At 39.9% G+C, this 16,063-nt stretch overlaps 2 protein-coding genes across 2 annotated transcripts in view; one reads left to right on the top strand and one right to left on the bottom strand.

Moving 5' to 3' along the window:
- The window catches only part of LOC139448562 (ATP-binding cassette sub-family C member 5-like), a 73,468-nt gene extending 58,120 nt beyond the window's left edge, over positions 1-15,348 (bottom strand). Inside the window, exon 1 of the mRNA XM_071230132.1 lies at positions 15,283-15,348. The gene's annotated coding sequence lies outside the window, so the exon portion shown is untranslated. The remainder of the gene's footprint in view (positions 1-15,282) is intronic.
- The window catches only part of LOC139448563 (calpain-5-like), a 45,978-nt gene continuing 40,506 nt past the window's right edge, over positions 10,592-16,063 (top strand). Inside the window, exon 1 of the mRNA XM_071230133.1 lies at positions 10,592-10,687. The gene's annotated coding sequence lies outside the window, so the exon portion shown is untranslated. The remainder of the gene's footprint in view (positions 10,688-16,063) is intronic.

Here is a 16,063-nt window from a genome sequence, read left to right as displayed (position 1 = left end):
CATTCTAACATGGAGATATGATAAAACCCCTTTCATACCCCTCTCATTCTAGACACCAAATGCTCACCAGGGAACGACTTAAGGAACTTGATTTGCACCAGGAGCATGTTGGCATGAAAAGCTAGTTGCACCAGGTGCATGTTGGCATGAAAAGCTAGTTGCACCAGGGGCTTGTTGGCATGAAAAGCTAGCTGCACCAGGTGCATGTTGGTCTAAAAATCTAGTTGCACCAGGTGCATGTTGGCACGAAAACCTAGCTGCACCAGGTGCTGTTGGCATAAAAAATCTAGTTGCACCAGGTGCATGTTGGCACGAAAACCTAGCTGCACCAGGTGCATGTTGGCATGAAAACCTAGTTGCTCCAGGTGCATGTTGGCTTGAAAACCTAGTTGCACCAGGAGCATGTTGGCATGAAAACCTAGTTGCACCAGGTGCATGTTGGCATGAAAACCTAGTTGCATCAGGTGCATGTTGGCATGAAAACCTAGTTGCACCAGGTGCATGTTGGCATGAAAACAGGTTGATCATTGATCCTACAAATTTATCAAATTAAAAACATAGATGCTTAAACTAGTAGTCCCAAAAAGTAAAATGTGAGATCTCCAATGACACTGTCGTGTGTCATGAATTACACATACAGGTAACACAGCAATTAGTCATGTGGTAGTATGGCAAATATTGCCCAGGGGTACTGAGTGTGTTCAATGGTCGATACTGTGTGGTCAAAGTAAGGGTTGGTCACACAAAACATTGGTGCACTTGGTGCATGTAGACATAAATATTGGGTTGCATTGTACAATAATAGGTTGTAATTGTGCATGTTTTATACATAGCTTAATCGAGCCCTGCTCACATAGATGGTAAGTATGTTCTTTTTAACTACAGTTGGCTAATGAGTCTCACTGCTGTCATTACCCAACACAAATTTACTGAGTGTGACACACGTTTTACGCTAATGTCAAATGTTGCAACACTCACAATGTTAGGTAGTTGTGGATAAATAGTATTTCAGTTCCATCACAGAAAGTTCAAAGTTTGAGTATCTTTTTAAAGGCCATATGAATCATATTTGTGTTTAACGGAAGCATGGGTTATTTAGTAATCCAGGCGACTCACAGTAACAATGCATGGATAGAGAGGTCTTAGGTTTGATAGAAACAGCGGAAAACTATACTCACTCACTCACTCAAACATAGCCACCGGGTTCGCCCCGATTATGTTTCAAGGTTTGTCACCATACCCGTGTTCGTGGGTGTCACCAAAGTGGTAACCATCTAAGACCTGCATCACTTGTCACAACAGTGACGCTAAACCAAACTCACGCACTCACTTACTCTACAAGTTTCTACTGGCTATAAATTTTGATGGAAACTCACTCACCTTACCACTCACCAACTCACTCACCCATGGACTCACTCACTCACCTAACCACTCACTCACCTTACCACTCACCAACTCACTCACCCATGGACTCACTCACTCACCTTTCCACTCACTCACCTTTCCACTCACCAACTCACTCACCTAACCACTCACCCACCCATGGACTCACTCACTCACCTAACCACTCACCCACTCACTCACCCATGGACTCACTCACTCACCCACTCACTCACCAATGGACTCACTCACTCACCTAACCACTCACCCACTTACTCACCTAACGACTCACCCACGCACTCACCCATGGACTCACTCACTCACCCACTCACTCACCCATGGACTCACTCACTCACCCACTCACTCACCTAACCACTCACCCACTCACTCACCCATGGACTCACTCACTCACCTAACCACTCACCCACTCACTCACCTAACGAATCACCCACGCACTCACCCATGGACTCACTCACTCACTCACCCACTCACCTAACCGTTCACCCACTCACTCACCCATGGACTCACTCACTAACCTAACCACTCACCCATGGACTCTATCACCTAACCACTCACCCACTCATGGACTCACTCACTCACCTTACCACTCACCCACTCACTCACCCATGGACTCACTCACTCACCTAACCACTCACCCACTCATGGACTCACTCACTCACCTTACCACTCACCCACTCACTCACCCATGGACTCACTCACTCACCTAACCACTCACCTTCTGTCAAATCGCTGGAATATTGCTGAGTGAGGTGTCAAACAACAAAAAGCAACAAGAAGCTTTCAGAATCCCCACCTCACTGGGGCCCCTTTTCAATTTAAACATAGTTATTAAATTGTAGTTATTTAAAATAATATATTCGCAAAAGACTAAGGCTTAGTCTACCCCTCCCCCAAATCGCTCTTATCAAATGGTACTTATGTTGTAAAAGTATTATTTTGTTTGTTTGTTTGTTTGTTTGTTGTTTAACGCCACACTCAGCAATATTACAGCTATATGACAGCAGTCTGTAAATAATCGAGTCTGGACCAGACAATCCGGTGATTGATTTCATGAGCATCGATCCACGCAATTGGGATACGATGACATGCATCAAACAAGTCAGCGAGCCTGACAAACCAATCCCATCAGTCACCTTTTACGGCAAGCATGGGTTGCAACGATCAACGCTGAAATACATCAACCAAGTCAGCGAGCCTGACCACCAGATCCCGTTAGTCGCCTCCTACAACAAGCATAGTCGCCTTTTACGGCAAGCATGGGTTGCTGAAGACCTATTCTACCCCGGATCTTTACGGGTCTACAAAACTATCAATGATGTAATGAGTTTGTTGTCCCCAGTAGTGACTTATTAATCAGCTGATGACAAAACTGACGATTGGTAGAGGGCAACTGCAGCTTTTTTCTTTTCTTTTTCGCTAGATGTAATAATAGTCCCCTGATCAACCACTTTCCTGACAAGTTGATGACAACCATTGTTCATCATGACTGCACGCAACAATCACAAATAGAAACAAAACAACAGCTATTATGACAGCTGCTGACAAAAAATTAATCCATTTGTTTAAAAAAAGAACAGTTTCAAACAATTATCATTTGAGGACTTTTCATTCTATTTCTCTCATAAATAGTTAAAAAGGTAAAATAATGTGCAACAATGATTAAATCAAATGGTATGATAACATTGTTAACAGTTAACAATCAAATGGGGTTATAAATTATTTATCACTGGCCAAGGACAGAATACTGATGGTGAAATGAACATGCAAAAAGAGAAGCACTGCTAAATATGTTAAAACACTATAAGATTATTTCCATCTATAACAAAGTATAGATAATACATGTTGGTGAGTGAAAAATACAAAGAAAAAAAGTATGAAAAAATACACAAAATACATCTTAATTAAAAATATATTATTCCTCTTTATCTCGTTTTTAGAAATTCAAACATATTGTAACAACACTGTCCTCCAAACGAGACATGTGACAATAAAATATAAATTAAACCAAAAGAAATCTGCACAATACAGCAATAATTATTGGATTGTCCCACAGAATCTAACAACGAGCAAGACATGCTTTCGCGTGGGCGTGTTCGACTCGACAATAGGTAATCGTTCAGGCATGACGTTGTTGACGGTGAAACAACATAAACAAATAACTACTAACCCTCACTTTACCGAAAAATGATCAATAATTTTACCTCTTGCTGCTTGCTCAAACTGCCGATCCGTTAAGATGACCGGGCAGCTTTTCTCCCGAGTCAAACCGCCGTTGATGCAATACCGTCCCTATAGAATTACTGATGCCTTCTTTTTTCCTGGCTCAATCAACTGTCACGAATTCTTATGACGATGTTGCTAATTCTGGTAACTGGTAACCTCCCGACACCACTGAGGAATATACTCACGTGGCGACACGAGAATCAGACCTGTTGATTTTCTCCAAAAAATGTCCACACGTGTAGAGCAGTCAGTGACAACTGTTCCGAAACCTCACCCGAAATAGGGAAACAGACAAGTGAACCGAGTGCGATCGGAAGGAAATGAATGTACATGCTTTTAGTTACTAACCTTCACCTTCTTAGCTCAACGTCCTTGCCCTTGTAGATACACGGGGAATTTGCAAGGGAAGTAATTGAGGGGTACTTGCGATTGCAAACTATTGCATTATGAGCTATAAATACACCCGGACTGTCGAAATCCTTCTTTGGGAAAATACCATCTGTATGATGAGAGGCGAGTGACGAGCAGTGTCAATGAAAATTGAAAAAAGGCATGATGAAACATGCTTCCTGTTTGGAAACACCAATTACAGACCTGTCGATGCTGAATATGCACTTTTTATAATGTAGAAGGCCTAATGCATTTCTCCAACTTGGGTTTATTTAGGAACAAAGTGATTTACAAGCGACAATAAAAATAAGCATATTCCAAATTAGTTATTGTTGTTATACAACATCATTACACCTCTCCACATTTCTTTTGAGAGTTGACCTGTGAAGATCTTGGGTAGAATAGGTCTTCCCCAAGCCATGCTTGCCGTAAAAGGCGACTATGCTTGTCGTAAGAGGCGACTAATGGGATCGGGTGGTCAGGCTCGCTGACTTGGTTGATGCATGCCATCGTATCCCAATTGCGTGGATCGATGCTCACGATGTCAATCACTGGATTGTTTGGTCCAGACTCGATTATTTACAGACCGTCGTCATATTGCTATAATATTGCTGAGTGCGGCGTTAAACAACAAACAAACAAAAATCTTTTGAGAGTGAGTGAATTAAGCTTTGAAGGTATCGGTCCTACTGGCCCAAGGGCAGAAGTGGGGATGCGATCAAATTTGATGCAAACAAAAGATGATATGAATCTAACATATAGTGTTTCTTGTTCATCACAGCCCTCAACAAATTCGGACTATATGACGGCGGAGGTAAATAATCGACTCGGGATCAGACAATCCAGTGACTGCCATCATGAGTATCGATCTACGCGACTGGGATCCGATCACATGCATTGACCAAGTCAGCGAGCCTGACCACCCGATCCCGTTAGTCGCCTCTTACGACAAGCATAGTCGCCTTTTACGACAAGCATAGTCGCCTTTTACGACAAGCATAGTCGCTTTTTACAGGCATAGTCGCCCTTTACGACAAATGTAGTCGCCTCTTACGACAAGCATAGTCGCCTCTTACGACAAGCATAGTCGCCTCTTACGACAAGCATGGTCGCCTCTTACGACAAGCATAGTCGCCTTTTACAACAAGCATAGTCGCCTCTTACGACAAGCATAGTCGCTTTTTACGACAAGCATAATCGCCTCTTACGACAAGCAAGGGCTGCTGGAGCCCTATATTCCCCACTCGGAATGCCCACGGATGTTCACACTAAGTATTACGCATTCGGTACTCATTTACAACATGAACAGTGGCTGAAAATGGGACCAACGCGCCATTAACGTCAAATGGGCAATTATGTCAGCTACGTGAATGTGGGCAGATCAAATTAAACAAGCGTCTATAAAAAGTTAAATTATCAACACACACACAAAAATATATCGGATTGTGTTATTTCTCAGTGTCCTTCAGTTTGAACGCAAGGCATAAATTTGTGTTTCTTATGTGAGCACACTTTCTGGGATCAACTAACAAAGGACGAAAAAGTGTTGATATAAAAGCTTGTATCTTCGTTGTATATTTCTTTGAATGATTTATATATCCAAAATACAGCACTTTGTAAAGATGACAAATGTCAAAATACATTCACAATAATACATCTCTGGATATATCTGTATATAAATAGTAAAGGGAGATAATTTGCATTAGTAATTTGGTTTTGGTGTTAATGGAAGGGAACTGTCACATGAATGATTATTGGTTATGTGTACGAACAAAATATAGACAAATTGACCACGAACATTTATATAATTATGTACACTTTTACAGTCTTTGCCATTCTGGAAATTTGTTTTTCGTGTATTATAAACCTTATAGAGTTAAATGCTTTTACAGCAGTGTATTAATTTGTCTGCCAATTCTTATAAATGATTATTGTATCAAGTTTATGTTGCTGCTGATTTTGTTTTGTTTGTTGTTTAACGCCTCACTCAGCAATATTCCAGCGATATGACGGCGGTCTGTAAATAATCGAGTCTGAACCAGACAATCCAGTGGTTGACATAATTAACATTGATCCACGCAATTGGGACACGGTGACATGCATCAAACACGTCAGCGAGCCTGACCACCCGATCCCGTTAGTCACCTCTTTCGACAAGCATTGATAGCATAGTAGGCCGTTATGGATTATTGAAAACACATTCTACCCCGGATCTTCACGGGTCAAGTATGAAACGAAAAGGAAACACATGTAAAATAGGACCAAGCTTTCAACGTAATGGACAAAGGACACACACACATCTAAAACGTTCAATAACACTACACATTAATAGCGTGTATGACCACCCCTGCTACAAGACACGCAAAATTCTCTAGCGCACAGAGAAAGTCAGTCCTCTGATGACATCATGTGGGATACGTCGTCGTTCTTCTTGGAGGGCCTGGATCAGTTCTTGTCGGTTGGCTGGAGAATGTGGTCGCTGTCGAACACGACGATCCATGACATCCCAGAGGTATTCTATGGGGGAAATGCCTGGGGAGCATGCAGGCCACGGCAACACGTTGACTTTGTTGGCTGCAAGGAAGTTCTGTACGATTCGGGCTGTATGGGGTGTGACGTTGTCATGCTGATAAAGGACACCACGTTGTAGGAGTTGTAGTGATGGTAGGATAGTCGGACGAAGAATGATATCTATGTAACGCTGATCTGTCAAATTTCCGCTAACGTTAACCAGTGGTGTTCATGCCAACAAATTCCTCCCCACACCATAACATTGCCTCTACCATACGACACGACCTCATGAATTCAACGTGCTACCGTAAGTTTACCCCTTCGGCGGTAAACACGCTGATTACGTCATTGTCAAGAACCGATTCCGGAGATGCAAAGTACGCCAGTACCGGTCTTCACTGGGCATAGTTACCCTGGGTCTGCCTGTTCTTGGCCTGTGTGGTATCTGCCCGGCCTGTTTGCAACGATGCATCAGGTAAGTTACAGCAACACGGCATTTTTAAAGTGAGAAAGTTTCTTATGGCCGTTAGTTTATATAGCAGGGCATTTATGGGTATAGGCAAAGTATGGAAGTTATATGCATTTGCACGGAAATCTACAGAAATTATATTTATTTTAATTATGTTTTTTAATTGAATTTTTAAATAAACTTGCATGAGAACTTTAAAGTTTACGTGCATGGGACAATTGTTACGTTCATCGTCGTTTCTTTCAGCAAGGTGTCTACAGTATATCGACATCCTGTTTCAGCCACGGGTTAGATTAGATTATTTTGGGAGAGGTGACATCCTCGGTTATCCAGTGTGTTACATCTCCATTCGAGAGGGGAAGGATGCAGATAATTTCTGAAAGGCAGTTAGGAACAGCACTGTCACAAATAATCTACGCTAATAATTAATTATTTTTATGCCTGACAACTATTTGCTGTTCACAATAGCTCTCTTCGTTGAATTATTATTGCCTATTGTTATTTCTGATAGTTATCGCATCGACCGGAAGTAACATGATGCCACAACGTAGGAAAATACGTCATGTATATAGATCATGGCGTCACGCAGTCACGCTCTCACTCGAAATAAGGCGACATGTCACATACTTGTTCAGCGTGTTTTAGAGACTTTTGTTCTTGAACAAAAGAACCTCTCTGTTGAAACTGCGTCTTTGGGGGCATTTATTCACGTGAAACATACAATTTCAAATTGAAAAATGTGTTTATAGTTGAGAAACACCTGTGACGACAGGTACTCCCTATTCACATTTCGGCGTTATTACCTAATACAGGTTATCAGGTGAACCTCTTGGCGAGTACAATTCCCACACTTTGCTGAAACTCATTTCCCGAAACGCAACAATTATAATGTCATTAAAACCACATCTTTCGTGCACTGTATATAGATCCTATGTGTATACCGCTCTCCGTCACCGTGGTTACTGAGATGTGATTTAATTAATGTGGTTCCCCTTTAGCTGTACCTTACTTCTAGTATGGGTGTTAATTCCCTGGGGATGGTTTTCAGAGATCCGCATACCATATCTTTCTATATTATCTCATTGATTCATCGCAAAACTTTTTTTCACAGGAAGTGAGATGGTGTGACGTCTCTAGATTGTATTATTATTTTTTCATATTGGTTTCATCGATATTAATTATTATTATTAATAATTATTTCAAATTGTCAACACACGTGCAAGCGGTCGCACACGCACGCACGCACGCACGCACGCACGCACGCACACACACTGATGAACATCGATCTACGCAATTGATATACGATGACATGCATCAACCAAGTCAGCGAGCCTGACCACCTTATCCTGTTACTCGCCTCTTACGACAAGCATAGTCACCTATGAGTACAAGTACAGCATGGTTGCATATTGGCGTCTATGTGAGAATTATAAGTTGATTTGTTCATTTACGATATGCCATTTCATAATGTAATTCACAATCCGTACGAAGAAAATGTCTCGTACACTGCATTCGTTATTGTATTCAACCTCCCCGTCCTTTCGATTTGTTGTAGGGGAGATAACTCCTCATTGCCTCCTGTGGAGGAAATCGAAAGTCACTTGAGTTAGTGATCGTACGTTTGTGTACCGTGTCTAAGTTGCAGTCAGAACTATAACAGGCATATATGTCAGATACACACCGGAGGCTGATAGGATGCAAGCAAAAGTTACAAACTTGCAAGTTTTTCATTCGTCAAATAAACAGCTGTAAAACCGTCACATTGTTTCTCTGTAACTGATAGTATAGCTATAACAGTTAAATGGGAAATATCAAAAGCCTTTTCGTGGTGGACTACAACCTATATATCCTTATTCATTTCAATATAGCTTATGTCCTGAGTTATTTAAATATTACAACGTATTGTTTCGAAAGGAGTGTGATCAATGTGGCAAATGAAGCGTTCACCATATTGTAGTCATATTTCATCATGATAAAGTCATGATAGGTTTAGTGTTTCTGGGTGCCGTTGTACAAAGCGATCTTAGCGCTAAGGTGATCGTAACTCCCATACCTTAACGTAGACTTGCGTCAGTCGTAGCGCTGAGGTTGTTTTGTACAACGGCACCCTGGTTGGTAGAGTATGTAGAAACATGTACCGCGTACTTATTTTACTTCATTATAACCGTAGTTCGTTATAAGCATATATACAGCTTATATACAACAAGTTGTCGGGACTAAAAAATAAGTTCGGTATATCTGTCAGTTCGTTATAAGCGTGTTCGTTATAACCGTAGTTTACTGTATATCATTTTATGAAGAGAAAAAAGGTTCATCCCACATACTATAACCAGTAAATATTTTGAACATGCGTATTTTGTAACAGACGTTTATGCATCACTAGGGATATGATATTTACACAGTAAATAATTATAGCATTGTGGAAATTATGTACCGTCACCCAAAATAAATCTTTGAAAGGCATTTAGAAGTGATACACATAAAATAACTATCGTCACCTTGAGTCATTGTTGACCGATTCCCCATATTGTCCCCGATTTTGATTTTTTATTGCTTTCTTGATGTTTTCCCCCTTGTTCCAAATTGTTCAAAGAGGCGACATATTTGTTATCCTCTTGATATGTATAACCTGTTTCAATTCACGACACCCATCACTACATAATACCACTCTTGAGGATCCGGGGTAGAATAGGTCTTCAGCAACCCATGCTTGTCGTAAGAGGGGATCGGGTGGTCAGGCTCGCTGCCTTGGTCGATTGTATGTCATCGTATCCCAACTGCGTGGATTGATGCTCATGATGTCAAATCACTGGATTGTCTGGTCCAGACTCGATTATTTACAGACCGCCGTTATATAGCTGGAATATTGCTGAGTGCGGCGTTAAACAACAAATAAACCAAACCAAACCCCAAAATGTTTAAAATTTAAATAACTTGAGAATACCTTCAACAGAAACAAAAATGACTTGGCTAGTGCTAACGTCCATCCCTGTATTTGAAAATAATGTTTTTATGTTTATGATCAGTAAACATGGTTAACCATCACATCATAGCCAGACAAACAAGTGGTTGACATCCTGAGCAACATCCCATGCCGTTAGGTTATGGGGACAGCCAGTGTCCGAAATAACTGCCTGCCCACCTGCCCGTGGCTGGTAACTTTTCTGTCGGGCTGCATGAAATTTCCCTCCACCTGCCCGACTGTCTGCCAGATAAATAAGACTACTTACGTATTCAGTAATATTATAATGCCTTGTAGATTCTCAAGTATTTGTTTACAATATTTCAGCTGAATCAAGAGTGCGGCGTGAAACAACAAACAAACAAACCAACAAACACAAACATCATATAATACAGTACAGAAGCGTGCTAAATGAGTTATTCTGTCTAAGTATATTTCTAAACCTTCAATCGATTCACAATATTACATAAGTGAACAAGCGTAACAGTTATGTTAATTGTGTCTGTTATTATCCTGATTGGGAAATCGGTAACCACGTTGTTTGTATATTAAAAGTATATTCCAAGAGGCCAGGGAGCTACGCAGATGTGTGTTAGACCTTGACCTGTTAGTCATCGTGAGTCTTCGGTAATATCCGGAACATGGGCGGGGTTAGCCGAATGTAGCCGGGAACTTGCGGGATAGACTTCAAGGTATTTCTGTGGCATATTTCTGCAACTTGTCAGACCACGGTAAGTTGTCATCTAATAACCGCCGCCATTTAGCATGTTACACTGTATCACGATAGAGAATAGTCAGTAGTAGTGTTTTTGGAGGTTGGGCACGAAGATGGTGAAGTTGCGTTGTTTGAAAGAAATGCCCCAACACTGGTGGCCAATCATGCGTGCAACACCGCGTTTTGGACGCGATGATGAATCTTGATTGACTGGTTTTGCCGGCTATTTAGATATAGTTAGATCGTATTACATTTATTTTAAACTGAGATTTGAACAATATATGATCAACTGGTGGTATATTTCCATGGGACAGTGTATCTAACTGGAATCACATTCACTATCACCGCGGTGTTCAAATTCGCTTTGTTGATCTGTAAAGTGCAAGGCGATAGAAATCAGTCATCCATGGCGGTGTCGATAGAGCGATTGAGTACTTTCAGGTCATGAATGTGTGTAACATGACGTTGATTGTGTGGACTAGTCCATTATTTTAAATGTTTATAGCCACTAATTATTCCGTGCATGATCAGCCATTTGTAGCACATAGACAACTACCCACAGTCAAATGCGTTGATGTTATCCTAACTAGTCCCTACACGCTTGTGACAAGTTTGAATATTCAAATGTGTGATATAGAATCTGTTCCCAACCCAACAGTATCATAATATTTAGATCTGCAGAAAGAATATTTACTATCTGAAAATACATATTTACACATGCCTCTTCTGTCCCTGGTGATAGCTGTGTAAAGGGTAGGGTGTAGGTTACCCCAATCTCTATCCTTAGTCCTTGAATTGAAATAGTTTGTTGTTTAATGCCACAGCAATATTCCAGCTGTATAACGGCGGGCTGTAAATAATCGAATCTGGACAAGACAATCCAGTGATTGACATCATGAGAATCGACACAATTGGGATACGATGACATGCATCAACCAAGTCAGCGAGCCTGACGGCCCGATCCTGTTAGTCGCCTCTTACGACAAGCATAGTCGCCATTTATGGCAAGCATGGGTTGCTGAAGACCTATTCTACCCCAGATCTTCACAGGTCTCAATTGAAATAGAGAGAAACTTATTATTATGTAGCCAATAGTGGCTCCTATTCAATGTTGTAAGTTTCAACATTGTACAAACATTAGAATTTTTGTTGTGATCATGGCATAATATAGATGTTTTATGTCCTCTCAGATCATGATCGTCCTTAACAAATGTATGATAAATGCTATAAATAGCCTGTTTTATTTTGCCACTTTCTCTAACTGTAAACAAGGAAATGAACTGAATGACTTCAGTAACACTGTGCTTATTCCATGTTTATACCCTGGTGTTGGTCTTTGCTGATGAACTCTGTGTGTGTTGATGACAATAGCAGTTGAATAATAGACCTTGTTATTCCCAGTAGGTGTTATTGTAAGTGTATGTCTGACCTGGAAATATGGAGCTTTGGTGTGTCATCGATAATGTCATTTCACACATTCAAAATTAATGTTTTCGTCAGCTTTTAAGCGATCTTTGAAATTTGATATTGTTATTATGAGGTCACAGAAGAATCATTCCATGCCCTGTAAAGGTATATAATTTATCGTTGAAGGCAGTGAGTGTACACAAGTACATGTATATATGATAACTATGTATGCATATTGGATATATTGGATATATATAATATTCAATTTGACTAGTGACTTCCTTGAGTACTGAGACAATATGCAGCTATTAAATATGGATTTAACTGATATAAAGTATTATAGAATAAAGAAATTGCAAGTGATTCCATGGCATTTGATTGGTTAACCAAGCACTTGTTTTAGCATTTATATTCCAATAAACCAAAAAATTAACCTACGCCCACTACCAGACTACAGTTTCCGGATTGGCTGATTATAGTGGGTGGTCGGGGAGCCTATTATCATTATAGTATTGATCACCCTGTACTGTGACAATGTTAGCTGTACTTACAACAGCAGGGGTGGTCGGGTAGCCTAGTGGTTAAAGCGTTTGCTCGTCACGCCGAAGACCCGGGTTCCATTCCCAACATGGGTACAATGTGTGAAGCCCATTTCTGGTGTCCCCCACCGTGATATTGCTGGAATATTGCTAAAAGCGGCGTAAAATGATACTCACTCACTCACTGATTATAGGCCGGATAGAGCTTGGATTTGATTATTGTGCTGAACGATGACCCCATGGTCAGTGATTTCGTATTGATGTCTACATTTGTTTGTGTTAATTATTTTACAAGCAGTCTGTGAAGTTACCGTTGTTGATGTATTTATGTATAAGAATTGACTTTGATATGTATTTGTGTTTATGAAGCGGATTGACACAGTTTTGACATTTATACCTCCGTAAATGAAAACATATGTTGAAGTCAGTTCTTAAGAGAACACAGGTGAAGAGAGGATAATTTTATGTATGTGCTCATTCTGACTCACGATTATTATGACAGTCACCAAACCTTTCTTGTTGGGAGTAGGAGGGAGTATGGACAAATACGTTCTCATGGACAAATATGTTCTTATGGACAAATATTATATTGTGCCATTGTCTACCTCTGAACATTTAGCACATAGACCCTCTGCCCATGTTGCAGGGATGAACCAAACTGCCCTGTCTGTGTACAGTAAAATTCAATTTTTGTTCTTTGTTGTTAAACGCCGCACTGAGCAATATTCCAACTACATGAAGTCAATCTGACAGTAATTGATTCTGGACCAGGCAGTCCAGTGATTGGCATCATAAGCATCAATCTACGTAATTGGAAGTCAGCGAGTCTGACCACCCGATCCCATTAGGTGCCTCTTTCGACAAGCATAGTTGCCTCTCAAGGCAAGCATGTAATATTTGGCTGGGTACGTGAATACAAAACGGCATCTTGGTCTGAGGTTTTCGAAGAAGGCTAATTTCCATTCATTAATAGGCGTGAGATTTCACATATGATTAATTACTCACACCAGGGCTTGCTTGGCATTGAATGCTGACAGATTAGCAGCCCTGTGTTTGAGCTGCAAACATATTGGTGGCTGTGGACACAAAGGGCTATTGGCTGATTATGAGAGTGGGAGGCATTGTCGGGATAATAGCTATTGCGCAGTCACAAAGATTATAGATTCCATTTTCATTGTCTGTAATTGTAGTGGATAAGGAGAGTTTAAATATGTGTTGCCTCTTAATGATATGTTTTGTACATAGATATGTCACATTTGGGCTGCTTGGCTATGTGTTAGGGCTGGGACGAGTCCAAATTTACTACCTACCCTACCCCCTATTAATATGATTGGTTACCCACTGTAGGTCTCAGGAGATGTCTTAAAATGTCCAGTTGGGAACATATTTAGCATAGCCCGGGCAAAACGCATTTAGATACATGTATTAAACAATCTGGTCATTCATACACTAGAGTTGAATTAAGTTATATCTTTATTCTACCATATGAAAAATCAGAAGGAATGGGTGCATAGTCAGAAAGAAATGCGAACATTAGTGACTTGTAGTGTAACCATAGAGTTCTAGATAATCTTTGTCATTAAACAATATATCACGTGACTAACCATGGGTCTGGGTAGTCCTGTGGGTACCCGGGTCCTAATCAGTACCCACCCGACCCGGGTACATGAGTTACCCGTCCCAGCCCTATGATGTGTAATCATTTGTTAATAATATGTTTGATTGGCTGGTTAAGAAGTTTCATCAAGATTTCTCAAGAGATAGAGGACGATAGTATGGGAAACTATGTTTGTGTTGTAAATGTAACAGTGGTTTATCCTGATCTTGATAATATGTTTTGTATGTAGAAATGTCGAATTTGGGTTCTTGGTTTGTGTGTAACTATTCATTAAGTTTCTGGGACTAAATGTCAGTCTGATGAGGAGGTGATACTCACTGATAGTTGACAGCCTGGAGCCTCTACATAGGGGTTGTATTGGCTGCTTGTACAAGACAAACACATCCTGTTTATATATGAAGAATGTTCAGCTCGACACACATTCGTCTGCTTAGTTATTAGCACTTACAACAATTTACTGTGAAGAAAATGTATTAACACTGGGGAGTCTTACTGAAATATGTTTTCCATTTGATATCCAGGATTCACTTTTTGATAAGTTTTGTGATAAGGAAATATGGTTTAATGAATATCAAATTTAGACTTGTTTTACACCTATGTTCCCTCTAGAACTGTAGTAATTGTATCATATGTACTAAATTGATTTCTTAAGTTGTTTATTTTTATTAGGCTCAATTTATTTACTTTCTGTTTGGAAACCATGGTCACCTTCATATTAACATGATTAAAGTTATAAATGAATTTATATGATGGAATTTATAATGTTGTTACACTGTTTATGGGAAGTAATTCCATCATCATTCAAACATAGACATTATATAAGATTTTAAGATTTTATCTAACACGCTTATGGTGTAAATCCTTTGTTTGGATCTCAAATTGAAACAGGTAAGGTCTTGGAATGTCTAAACAGACAATGACAATAGAACTGTGTATTAATATATTATATTTCAGTATGATCTGACAGTACATCAACAATAAATGCCTTATACAATGTTGGACACTCATTAGAATAACTATACAATAAATCTGTTATCAGTCACCTACCTTAGTTTATCGAGTGCACTGGTTGTCCTGCCATTAGTTTCAGTGTTTGAATTGTTGCAGTTATTTGTCACAGGACCCTCCCCTTTCTAAATAACCTAGGGTCACATTTCAGGAAACGAGTAGGAGTTGGACTGCCAGTGTGCGATCCTAATAGGCTTACTTCAGTTATGTGGCCTAATTTTGAAAACATCTTTTCTCAAGCAAAACAGGTCACTGCGCCCTGTGAGCGTGAAGCAGCTTGTATGGAAGTTATTAATTTGTGATGGTCTCACACATCTGATTTATGCTTGTTACATGCAGAAGCAAAGTCGCTGTATTCATACTTTGCGGTTCACTTGTTAGAAAACAACTTCGTCTCTGTTGGATTCATGAGTGTGTTAAAACATTTAATGGACTTGTGAAAATATTGGATTTTTACTTAAAGGTGAGTTCTTGGCTTAGAAACTTTATCATGCTAGTGTGGTTGTATTGTGTAATATTTTCATTCTAGAAATGTTTTTGTACCATAAGAGTATTAGACTGACAATATTGTTGTAACTAAGCACTAAGAAGTATAACATTATATATAATATAGGTAATGTTATGTAGAACTTGATTTGCATCATATACATGATATGCTTTCATTATAGCATCCCAAGAAGTGTTTTTCTTCATCTTAAACCTCAAGACCTGAAGTCATAATGATGTAGGTCACAGTGACATTGGAACGCTGTCAATCATTGTGACATCAGTTTACAGTGCTCTTCCAGTCATGGTGACATGGAGATGCTATCACATTATC

Source organism: Haliotis cracherodii, unplaced genomic scaffold (genome assembly GCF_022045235.1).
Source record: "Haliotis cracherodii isolate W230 unplaced genomic scaffold, xgHalCrac1.p SCAF_7, whole genome shotgun sequence".
In the NCBI taxonomy this organism is placed as follows: Eukaryota; Metazoa; Mollusca; class Gastropoda; order Lepetellida; family Haliotidae; genus Haliotis; species Haliotis cracherodii.
Note: the sequence above shows the minus strand (reverse complement) of the source record. Positions and strands in the feature narration are given on the sequence as shown.